The 12128-nt window shown below is 35.9% G+C and overlaps 1 long non-coding RNA gene across 4 annotated transcripts; it reads right to left on the bottom strand.

Annotated features, from left to right (window-relative positions):
* Positions 1-2759: 2759 nt before the first annotated feature.
* On the bottom strand, positions 2760-11233 carry LOC104871003. Of its 4 annotated transcripts, XR_782691.2 has the most exons (4): positions 10749-10825; positions 10139-10284; positions 7685-7801; positions 4817-5385 (listed from the first exon to the last, which is right to left on the bottom strand). It is a non-coding gene; the product is annotated as an uncharacterized LOC104871003 (long non-coding RNA). The 4 variants fall into 4 exon arrangements; XR_004514432.1 differs by lacking the exons at positions 4817-5385; positions 10139-10284 and adding an exon at positions 2760-2950 and having other exon boundaries at positions 10777-11233; XR_004514431.1 differs by lacking the exon at positions 10139-10284 and having other exon boundaries at positions 10777-11233.
* Positions 11234-12128: the final 895 nt, after the last annotated feature.

Below are 12128 nucleotides of genomic sequence, written 5' to 3'. Positions count from 1 at the left end.
TTTTCATAAAAACATAATCAAATCTTTCTGGAGTGATCTAATACATTTTATTTGCTCATGACTTGTCTAATTTGGAGGAAAAAAACCCATTTTGTTTGTATGAGAAGCATAAGTTGTATCTTAACCTAGTCTCATAAATATTGTAACTACAATATGAAGACATCTTCCGAAACATTTTATTTCCATTATAAAGCTGATTATATTGTTACCAGATTTCTCCCCAGCACCCTTGATGTCAGTTCTCCAAGCATTGCCATCTGCCAGCTAGGGACAAACAGCCAGTGAAATTCTATTGGTGCTGAAAACAGATACATTTAGTTGGTGCAGACACATTTTTGCAGTTGTAAGGATACTGTGATGAACACAAACATAATCTACTCACACATGGCATATTTTGTCATGTCAGGGAATTTTGAAAAGGAGTAAACAGTATTTATGCATCTACCTGAGTGAATCCAGAGATCTGCTCCAAACTCACAACAGTGCTCCTGTGCTGTCCCTCCAGATCACCCAGATGATCTGGTCACTCGATCTGGTGCCAACAATATATTTTGTAACACCAGGGATTTTTTTAAATAAATTACATCATTTATTCCTCACCATGACTCTATGGAGCATACATATCCTTTCACTGTCTCGATTTTATACATAGGCGAATTGGGTTTTAGAGATATTAAGTAAGTTTCCCATTTAGTTTACTTTTTCATTTTTCAGCCTAACGTGTGACTTTTCCTCCTCAGATTGGAAAGTTCAAATAAGAATTATTCAAGAGCTGCATGGTTATAGGTGATTTATATTAGCAATTTTCGTAACACATGATATACAGAAAGATATAATTCTATACAGGGAAAGATACAAATATATATCTCAAATAAAAATTAGTGAAAATGTAATTTTTGTCACATTTTGAAGGGACATTGATTATTTAAACCTGCTTTCACTTTTGATGATTTACTGATAGATACTTCTTACAATCAAACAAATGCATATGCGTATATTGCTCAATACTTCATTTCATGAATGCTTCTATTCACAAACAATTTGGTTCTCAAGCGAAAGCATTTGAAAAAATTTTATTTCTATCCATGAACTCCACATGGAGTGACAAACACTTCCGTGACCATCTTCCCCAGAATCATAAAGCAAATGAAATTCGTGTGTATATAACATATATGTATGTTCTGCTCTTTGCCAAATAATGTTGTGTGTGCAAGAACTGTATAAGGAAGAAAGCAAAAATCCTTTCCTTTTAAAAAACTTTGTGCACAAATGGGCCAGTGACCAGTGAAGGTAGATCTTAACAATAAATTTAATTAATAGTTACTATTGTGTTGTAAAACAATAGGAACATGGAAAACCAGAAGGAAAGGAAAGAATTGACTAAATTAGAAATACGGTGGGTAAGGGGTGAGAATGAATTTCTAGTTATAATGTTCTAGAAGGCGTCAGTGAAGATGGGCTTTGAACACTTAAAACAAGTGTGGAGGAATTAGTCTGATAAATGTTTCAAAATGTTTGGCACTATATAAATTAAAAAGGTATATTTAAAGATGTGTAAGCACTACTACCTTTCTGTAGCCCATTGATTTTTATATGCAATTTCCCCACCAGTAAATCTCTCTAAAATAGGGCTATGTTTTGCCACAAGTTGTTGTGGAACCATGCTAGGCGTGCATGGAAAGCCTTTTAAAGCCTGAACTACAAGAACTTGGCAAGAACTGGCTGTCCTTATCCTCTCACACAATTCATACAAATAAAACCTTGCATTTAGCCTATAAGAATTATGTTCTTCCTAAGAGTATATTCACTTCAACAAAAGTATCCTTTTATATAATTATTTTTTTGCTGCCTTGGAAGATTTCCGGGGAGAATTATTGTTTCCTATAACCCTGTTTTGGAATTTTGCATGTTACAGTGTATCTTCAGTACTTTTCTTTAAAGTTTTGTGTTCATGAACTTTTCCTCTATTGTTTCTTGAGGAAGTGACTGTGCTATGTCATGTATTACTTGTAGGACAAAAAATGTTCAACAAAGTATTCACGGGGAAATGTTTTATGACTGAAAAAACAGATGACTAAATGAAGATCAACTAAGATGTTGAAGTTGCTGCAAGATAAAATATCTGACACAAGATACTAAACAGAAACTAGCATTTGAATCTTTTCCTATGATGTAGATGCAAATGTATTTTGTAAACAATCCAACTTGAAAAATACAAAATAATTGAAAAATAGATTTTTAATTTCTTGTTGTCTTAAACTGTCGTCTATATTTATGACTATAAGTGTATAAGTCACTTGATTAATGTCAATGGACATTCCATTAAAAATTTTAAGTACTTATCAGAAGTGAATGGTTTTTAAAATCTAATATAAGAAAATATTTCTTTTAGAGAGTCCCTTCTTGTGAACCACTATTTTTACTATGTATCTTGCACTTTTTAGAGGAAGATCCTAAAGAAATTTAAAAGTGCCTTTATCACATTAAAGGAAATAAATTGTTCTTATTTGGGCAATTCATATAGTTTATATAATAGCACAATAATATATTACAAAATTATGTTGCACTCTGACCATGATTATAATATACTCTATTATATTTCAATATAATGTAATGTTTATTTATTAACTTCTAATGTAGAATAGTTTCTGGTACAAAAGAATAGTTGTTTTAATTATAACATAATATATATATTTGTCTAATTGTAAAGATATTACTTTGGTTTTTCTAACATTTAGGATAGTAATTTATAAGGCCATGAATAAAAATATATGGGTAATGAGAAGCAAGAATCAACAGTAAAGACAAACTGTTTGTGATTCTTTTCTTCTGCTCAATTGTTCCCAAGAAACAATGCTCCCAGTGTGACAGGAGAAATGGACAACTACATTAGTCAAAATGGCTTGTGTTACTTCTTAAAGTAGTCAAAAAGTGAGACTTATCCGACAGCCTGTAAAACAAAAGTTTGATAGATAAGTGTCAGTGTTTTAATGACTTGTGTCTCCTTATATTATTCTTCTCAAATAAAGCAACAGAATACTCTTCCCCATCAAAGTCCCATGAATCATATTTTTAAAATAATAAAAGTGATACCCATATAAGTACTCTGCTTCAGTTCATAAAAATCTTATTTAAAAGCTAGTCACTTCAAACAGATATATTAACCATTTATTTAACTTTAATTTAAGTGGAAAAGTTTCCATGTCTTTTCTTGGTTTTTTTACTTTATTAGTACATGTTTGGAGTATATTATTACATTCACTTAGGGGACTGATACATGTACATAACACATTTCAGTGTCCTCCATTTCTCCTCTCCATCAAACCCCCTTTTAGTTTTCCAGCATCCGAATCATTTATTTATCTTATAAAAACATAAAGTAAATTATCATATAGACAGATTGAGAATAACCTATTAGTTACACATAAAAAATGTAAGACAATTGTATTAAGTCAAGGCACACTTTAAGCAATTTTCCATTTCAACATCTCAATGAGAGCTCATTTTCCCCACTTTTCCAACGGTCTTAGTCATTCCTCATGTAATTCCATAGAGATGCAATGAATTTTCCAAACAATATACATTCTAGCTGTTAATGTTAAACTTATATCGCTTCAGAATGTGAAAGGCTGTGTGTCTAAATTCTGTAAGTAAAAAAGAAGTCTTACTGAAGCAATGACTGTTTTAAAGGGTATGAGAGGAACGATTAAAAAAACTAGAGCACAAGGAATTTCCAGAGACAGAATATAGTCAATGACCCACAGGTAGGAAAAAATTAAGATTTCAGCATGAATTGATAAGAAAATTGGTGACTGGGGCAGATAAAAGAAATAAACAGCAAAGAGAGGTAAACTAGTTTCATAGTATAATCATATTAGAAGACACATTTGCTTTTCTTTTCTTTAGTATCTTTTAATTAGCCAACTACGTGTGATTTTTATGAGGATGCTGGTGATAAGTAAATCATATTGATGGAATTTGCAATAAATTTGAGATTGAGAATTCTTATGTACTTGAAATCTAAGGCACTGTTATTCTGGCAAGCTAGAAAAGTTAAAAGGAGGCCACTGTGTTACAAGATCTCCAGTGATAATGTATTCATATGATTATCTTTTCTATTATCTATTTCTGCTAAATCAGTTTATTTGCACCTACTGATACAAGTCATATCTTCAGCACTCTTTAAATTCGATTTTAAGAATATATTATCTTCTTATTTATTAACGTTTCTTAATTCTAAATAAAATTCCTACCATGTGACAAACAAAATGTACAGTTTCTGATGAATAGGAAATCAAAGAAATACAGTATGGACAAGTGAAAATAAGAAGCTATAATCTAATAGGAAGGCCTTTTCACACAAATTACTACAAGTGAGTGACTACTAAAGTATCCTAAATTTTTCACCGAAGTTCTAAAAAAATTGTTTCTATTTCTAAAATTGCTCTCTAGGGAGTAATCATTTTTATGGAGTGAGTAAATGAGCTCAATACAAATAAACATTTCCATATGTAAAAATAGGACAGTGTCAACTAAATAGCAAAGAAAATAATTTTTTATCTATAAGAAATGCAGGGCAAAGCACATTGCCCAAAAGCTAATTTATTTTCTGAATATTTATAATAGATGAGAAAAAAATTAAAATTCTGTTTGGAAGAAATACACTGCTTTTAAAGAGTGGACTAAAATATACTAACATATTTTGTGCCACAGAAATAAACAGAGCTTAGTTACATTGAAATGTTATTCTCAGCCAAACAAGGTGATAGAGATCACGGCTGTATTTTTTTTTAACCATAGACTCTAAAATATGCACAAATATAGATCATAAGGTTGTATCTAGAATAGCATGTTAACTGCTTGACTAAGTATCTGCATAGAACAGAGATCTAACTTTGGGTGCCTTACAAAGAAGTGCTTTGTTTTAAGAAGATAAGCGATATTAGGACATCTGGGAAATGACCCTATTGCCATACTCCGTCCTCGACATCACTAAGCAATTTAAAGATACCATAGAATCCATGAAAACCCAATCTGAGCGATCTTAACATTGTCTGGATTATCTCCCTTGCAATTTTCCTAATCACCGGGTGGATTGCTCCTTCCGTGTTGTACTTGCTCTGACCTTCCGTCATCTGCTCAGGGAGTTCTCAGCACTTGCACTGCTGTCCTTTGTGAGAAATTTAAGCTCAAGTACTTCTAGGAAGCAAAATGAATCCGTTGGCACTCCGAAGAGTTGAGGCTTTGATCGGGCAGAATTGAATTCACAGTCAGCTGCGTTTGGAATAGCAGCCCCCACTCTAAGCAGCCACTCCAGGCATGCGTGGCCATGAAGTTCACAGTGTTAGAACTCTGGTGTCTGAGCAGGCACTCAAACCTGGTGAACTGATCAAATAATAGTGATGAACATTTTAAAAAAGAAGACGAATGTGAATGTCTTGTCAGTCAATGGAGAAAAAGCAGCTGCCAACTCCACTGAGTCCAAGCACATTACTTGGTGTTACAGTAACACTATTTTCTTTGCCATTATCTTTAAAAATTAATTTTGTTAGATTAATAAGTGACTGGCTGCCAGCATCGTTGGATTTCATCAACACTTTTACTCAGTGAACCACATTACCAAGCAAGACCAAACAGAGATAAGAGGAACAACATAATGTTCAGAAAAGCAGATCACGTTAAATAGGAATATCTCTATAGAAAAAAACGGTAAACAAATTCTTAAGAAGTAAATTATACTCAAGTTAGTAAGTATGAGTATTTATTAAAAGTATGTTCAAATGGACGTAGACTTAGAATATCCACTGATATGTCATTTATCAAAGTGCTGTACACTGTACTGTGTTTTGGGCCTACTCACTTTTAATGGTGCTGACAATTGGAAACACTTTCAATCATGTTCCAAAGCACTTCACAGCCACAATATGGCTTCTAATTCTACGGCATGTCCAGCAGATGGACAAACAGACGCAAGGGGCTCCTCCCAGTCAGAATGCTCATATATTTATTATGTGTTCTTCTGCCTCCAAAGAGGAAATAGAATGTCAAATGTGACCTTAAACTAACTTCCGTCTTCCTCAGGGGAAAAAGCTATCATAAACAATGCCAGTTCTAGGGGTAAAAATATCAAAATATTTATACAAAACCACAGCAGACATAGTTTAAAATCAAATGCTAATTAATTGCAGCTTCCTGCTTTTGCCATCATCATCTGGAATGAGGTTTAGAAGTAAAACTAAGTTGTTTTTTCATTAAAATTTATAGTGAGGCATTTTTTTCATTATTCACACTAATTAGCAAGCTACAATCTTAAAACACATTTCAAGCTACAAATGTTCTTGGATTTCTAGCTGCAAAACATATTCAACTTTCATTGCTGTTTTAATTCAAGAGATATTTAAAAATGAGTCCTATTAGCTGGGCGTGGTGGCGCACGTCTGTAATCCCAGCACTTGGGAGGCTGAAGGAGGATCACTGTGAGTTTGAGACCAGTCTGAGCTACATAGTGAGTTCCAGAGCACTCTGAATTACACAGTGAGACCTTGTCTCAAAAAACAAAAAAAAAAAGAGTCCTATTTATAAAGATAGCAAATGTGCTATTATGAAAAATAATATTCAAAATCACAGAATATGAATTTTGCTGGAATTTCATATTGCATTTACTTTTAAAGCTTTGAGAATGCTGTAATATAACACAGCAAATTTGATTTTCTGATATGATCTTCCATATATATATATACAGACTATGATTTTTGATTTTCACCCAAGGAGTCAGTGATGTTTCTGATTTTTCCTCTAGCAGCACACAATGTATGTTCTTACCCAACCTGGAAATGGCCTCTGACTGCTTTCTTGGCTGTGTATCAAAGACCCCTCTATCTCTGAAAGTCCCCTTTCCTAGGCTCTTCTTATTTGCTCAGTGTGCATCTCATGATATCAACTCGGTGCCAGATGTTGTAGAAGCCAAGGTCTCAGGGTGCAATCCCTCTGGTTTTACCGCAGACATGAGATGAACAAGAAAGCCACTGTTTACAAGACCTCAAGGAAACACAAGGCCTTGTCACATGGTGGTGACTGCTGCTGGTTCGAAGACGCTTATCTTTGTAATAATTCCTCTCTTTAGCAAGACGATAAAATGTTGGGCTCCAGATCGAACACCCTTCTGAGGAGCTGTAGTAGGCACGATTCTGTGCCCTTTTGGATGGCAAGTATTTGCTTTAAAACTTGAATATTGAAAAGGAACCATGATTATGCAGAATAGGAGAGGGAGAGCATTAGTTAGTAAGAGACCACAGATACAAAAGCCCAATACAGGAGTGAGTGTTGTGGATGTATTATTTTAAAACTGGCTTTGAGCGGGGGAAAAGCTTTAGAACTACCTAGCTAGGGATTTTCTGCTTGACCCTATTTCCTGGGACTTTAGCAAGCTTGCTGGTACAATGGTGTTTAGGGAACGAATCGGCAGGTGCTCCAGCCTCTTTTTCCTCGCGGAAGTTCATTCACAGGCACGCACGTTCTGTCTACTTCTCAAGCTGGCACTCACTAGATGGAAGATTTGCCAAAACGCGGGACAGCGCCGAAGAGCTTTCTTGATGGACTGAATGTCACACAGTGCACTCTGTGAGGAACACACTGACCTCGAGTGCAACCCATTAGTTCCATTATGTTCAGCTACAAAACTCACCCCAAAGAGGTGCCACTTCTTCCTGGTTTAGACTTCCGCCAAGATGTTGACGGGCAGAAAGATGACGGGCATTTCAAATTGTTGCTCATTAAAGTTTAAGACATCCTAGGGTCTCCACTGAAAGGTTAAGATGGGAAGGAGAGTTGAGTCATTTGCATAATGTAACATTATGAATTTATTTTTTGAGTTCCAACAGAGTGTGTTACTTTAGACCCCAATTCACATTGTTAGTCAAGAGTGGACGGCATCTTTTTATTGACATACGTAGTAAGTGACCATTGACCATCACTCACTGCCAATCAGTTCTTTGGCTTTCAAAAGGTTTTATGCTTTTTTATGTGATGCGCCTCAGGAATCAGAATTACGCTACTAAACACAGACAGTACCGCAGTTGAGGCAGGATTAGAGTTAAACGTATTGTTATATCATGGAAATATGGTAGGCTTAGAGACTTCAGAAGGTTTTATAAGAGTCATCTATATATTTATACACATGTAGAAAATATTCTGTTTCATAAAAATAAGTATTAGGAATTTAGGAGATTTATTATATTGTTTGATTTCCTTGTGAATCTATTTAAACTGAAGAGATTTACCTTGAATGGGAGCTATGTATGTAATTAAATGACACCATACCCTAACCTTTAAGGGAGTTCATTGAAATTAGCTTTATAAAAGATTAACATATACAAATCAAAACGTTTCTTTGATATTTACATAGGCAAAATCAAAAAGCTTCCTTCCCAAATACATTCTCTGCAGAATTTCAAAGGACAAATCTCTATGGAGAAAACTCTAAAACTTTAGTAAGAACGAAGAATAGCCAGAGACATGCATAACCTCGGATATACTAAAAGTGGTGTTTGGAATCAGCGGGAAATGCACAGGCAGTGCACTAAGTGATGCTTTTCCCCAGCTCAAAGCCATCTTGGGTGGCTGAGGTCCAGGACTGATCTATGGAGATGCCAGTCAGTGCTAACAGGCAGTGTTCACTCCAGAGGATCAGGGACATTACGGGGACCTGTACAGAGAGGTGGCTTCCCCAAGGGCAGCTCACTTTCTTTGCTTTCTATCTTACAGGTGCTGGTCCCCAATAAACATCATTCAGCACACAAATGGATGGCTCAGTGTCTGCTTTCCTGAAAACTCAATCTCCAAGCTGCCCATAAACCAGACCTGCACTCCATTCGCTGTATTTTCTTACTGTGAAGAAACATAAATTACAAAAGGCTCATGCAGTTGGTAATGGAGTACCCAGTTAGTGATTCAAAGTAACAGCCTTTGTTCAGAAGCTAAATAACAAACTCTGATGAAAAAGACTTAAAACTTTAATTTATTTTCTCTCCTCAAAGTTTACTCCTTTGTTAACACATTCTTAAAAATGTCCTTGCTATGCAAATCTGCTTCGAGAAAATGATTTTTGGTTTGTGTATTTTACTCAAATCAAAACTTTTGTCAGAATCATTTAGAAAGATAATATTCTGACTTTTTCTTGCCAGAATTAATTTAAAGAGAAAATGGATAAACAACCAGTCAGTGATGCAATAGCTTATGGTATAGATATGATTTCTTGTTTCCTTTTAGAAGGAAAAAGAGTTCTATTGTTTGATGTGGTATAGAATTAAAACGTTTGTTTATATACAATCTAATTTCTAACTCACAATCTTTTCCCACATAGTCCTCCACTATTTCAATAACAAGAAATGAAAGTCAAAAGTTATTCAAGAGTACCTGGAATTCTGAAGGATATTTGACTGGGTGAACTGGTAATTCTCAGTAAGGAAATGTGAGCAGACTTTGTTCAAGTCTGGTTAACCCTAGGAGTAAATATCAGGATAACCTGCCCTCTCTAAGAATAATTCACATGGTGAATAATACATGCAACTCATTCAAATTCTGCTTCTTAAGAAGATAATTACTACAAATTTCAAGACATTACTGCTTTATAACATTGTTTCCCTATGCAACATCCCTGGCTTTGGAATTTGTCAGTTGAAATCTGTGTACCGACTCTGCTTCATAGCAGATCATGTGATCTCAGGTAACTCATGGAATCTATAGTTTATTTATTTAATCCTTCCTGGTCCTAAAGAGTCATTTCAGTGGCTTACAAAAATAGGTACAGTAAGATAAGATAAGCAATACATTTTAAAAACATACAATATTTATATTGAAATTACTTTGGAAAATTACCAAATCTTAAAATGAGTCTATCAATAACCTGTACTATAAAACTGTGGCAGGAATTATATGTAAAACACATTAAAAATCCTTTTAATGAATGATTCTCAGTAAAACTTAGCTCTCATTAGTGTACAGCTATGAGGGAAGGAGGCATGTTTCTTTCAACGAATGTGCCCTTTTCTATTGTCAGCCTCTGCCAGCCACCTTCCAAGGCAAGGTTGAGACAAAATAAAGATAGAATAACTGAGGTAAAAGGTAATTGAATACATACAGGCATAATTTAAGTCATTTCTGCTTTGTGAATTAATATGAAAACCTTTCTCATGGAATCTTTCTGAGGCTTCTGTAAAATTACATTGCAGGAGAAGATGATTGCTGAAATTCCTCTCAACATAATTTTGCATGTAAGCTTTCCATCTGGGAGAATGTGACAGAGAAAAAGAGATTACTAGTCTTAACATTTACTGAGCCGGGCATGGTGGTGCCTGCCTATAATCCCAGCACTCAGCAGGCTGAGGCAGGAGGACCACCATGAGTTGAAGCACGGTATGGGCTACATATTGAGTTCCAGGTCAGCTTGAACTGCATAGCAAGACCCTGTTTCAAAAACCAAAAACCAAAAAACCACATCTATAGAGCCAGGACAGGAAAGGTATTCAATTTTTTCAATTAAAAAAAACTCATTTTTGCCTTTATTGTTTTTATTTAAAATACAAATGAACAAGCTATTGAAATAAAAGTAAATGATCATTTTATTTGCAATTTACCAGAAATCAAAGTCTATCTAGTTTAATAAAAATGAAATACATCGCGGTCATAATTAGGAAAAAGATGGATGACAATAGCAATGGAAATAGCCTTTCACTCAATATAAAACTCACCCAGTCTCTCATCCTTGTTTTCCCCTACCTGCTGGCTTCCTCACTGGGATCAGAGCCATAAATAACCTACATTGCCATCCTGAGCACTCCCTGGCCAGATCATGAAGGGGCTTCAGTACCATCTGTTGTGGAAAGAAATGCATGAGTTTGGCTCTGGTGTCCCAGCCCCTGTCTTGAAGTTCAGTTGTGCGTTACCGGATGAGGCGCATTGGTCACTGAAGGGACAGTGAGCAATCTCTGCTCTTAGACGTTCCTGGCGGTTGATCTCAACGCCTTACACAACCGGGGAGTTGAGGATTAGCACGTTCCTGTTCGTCATTATCTAAACCACAGTGCAACTGAGAAAGAAGATGTCGGGATCTGAGAATGAAATATCCTGACAGGTACAAAGCAGGACTGTGGCGGCTCAGCAGGAGTAGATGAGCACCGTGTATGGGACTGAAAGTGGCTGATGGTGGTTGTGGGGAACTGGAAAAAACAAACAAACAAACAAACAAACAAACAAACAAACTCCACTGAAAAAAGACATTCGTCCGGATGCAGCAGTGTGCCAATGTGAACTCCTCTTGTTAGATCCGAGTAATCGGCAAAAGCTGGGAATGTGGAATTTACTTATGTTTCTTATTTCCTGTGAAAGACTCCACTGAAAGAGACATTCGTCCGGATGCAGCAGTGTGCCAATGTGGACTCCTCTTATTAGATCCGAGTAATCGGCAAAAGCTGGGAATGTGGAATTTACTTATGTTTCTTATTTCCTGTGATTACTCACAGACTCCGTTTTTTTGCTCACCACTGTGCTGTGCCGCCAGCTTTTCATTCAGCTTACGAGCAAGCAGTTTGCTGCCCCACATTTTAATAAATCAGGCAGAATTATTTGTACTCCTTTACTGCCTAAATGACTAAACTATTTACTATGCTGTCCTTTCCCTACATAAATTTTGACTTAAATCATAATGTGAATACAAACCCAATTCACAGTTAGGGAATCAGCTTGTTGTAATGCACTTTAGTCTTACACTGGGGGAGGAACGTTCCTTGCAGGCAGCAGTCCGTCCCGCCAGGGGAGCAGCACGTCTGCGCATGTGCACTCAGACACATGAGGGTACCCACGTGGTTCACTACGCAGGACAACCTCTGTAGTCCGCACAAAGACTGTGCACCTAGGCTTGTACTCTGAAGTCATCCTTCTCTGAAGATATAAAAAGTACACATGTTTTGGGACACTTTCAAAAAAGAGTTGGGACCTCAAAATATGCACAGCCTTCTAGGAAATATAGTTTAATTTTGGAATCTCTTAAATTGAAAGTCCTTGGAAAAAGCATGTTGGAACAATATGGGTCCTGGAGCAAGCCATTTTACACATCTTTGAGCCCCGATTTA

Source organism: Fukomys damarensis, unplaced genomic scaffold, assembly GCF_012274545.1.
Source record: "Fukomys damarensis isolate Sample0158 unplaced genomic scaffold, DMR_v1.0_HiC HiC_scaffold_26, whole genome shotgun sequence".
Taxonomy (NCBI): domain Eukaryota; kingdom Metazoa; phylum Chordata; class Mammalia; order Rodentia; family Bathyergidae; genus Fukomys; species Fukomys damarensis.
Note: the sequence above shows the minus strand (reverse complement) of the source record. Positions and strands in the feature narration are given on the sequence as shown.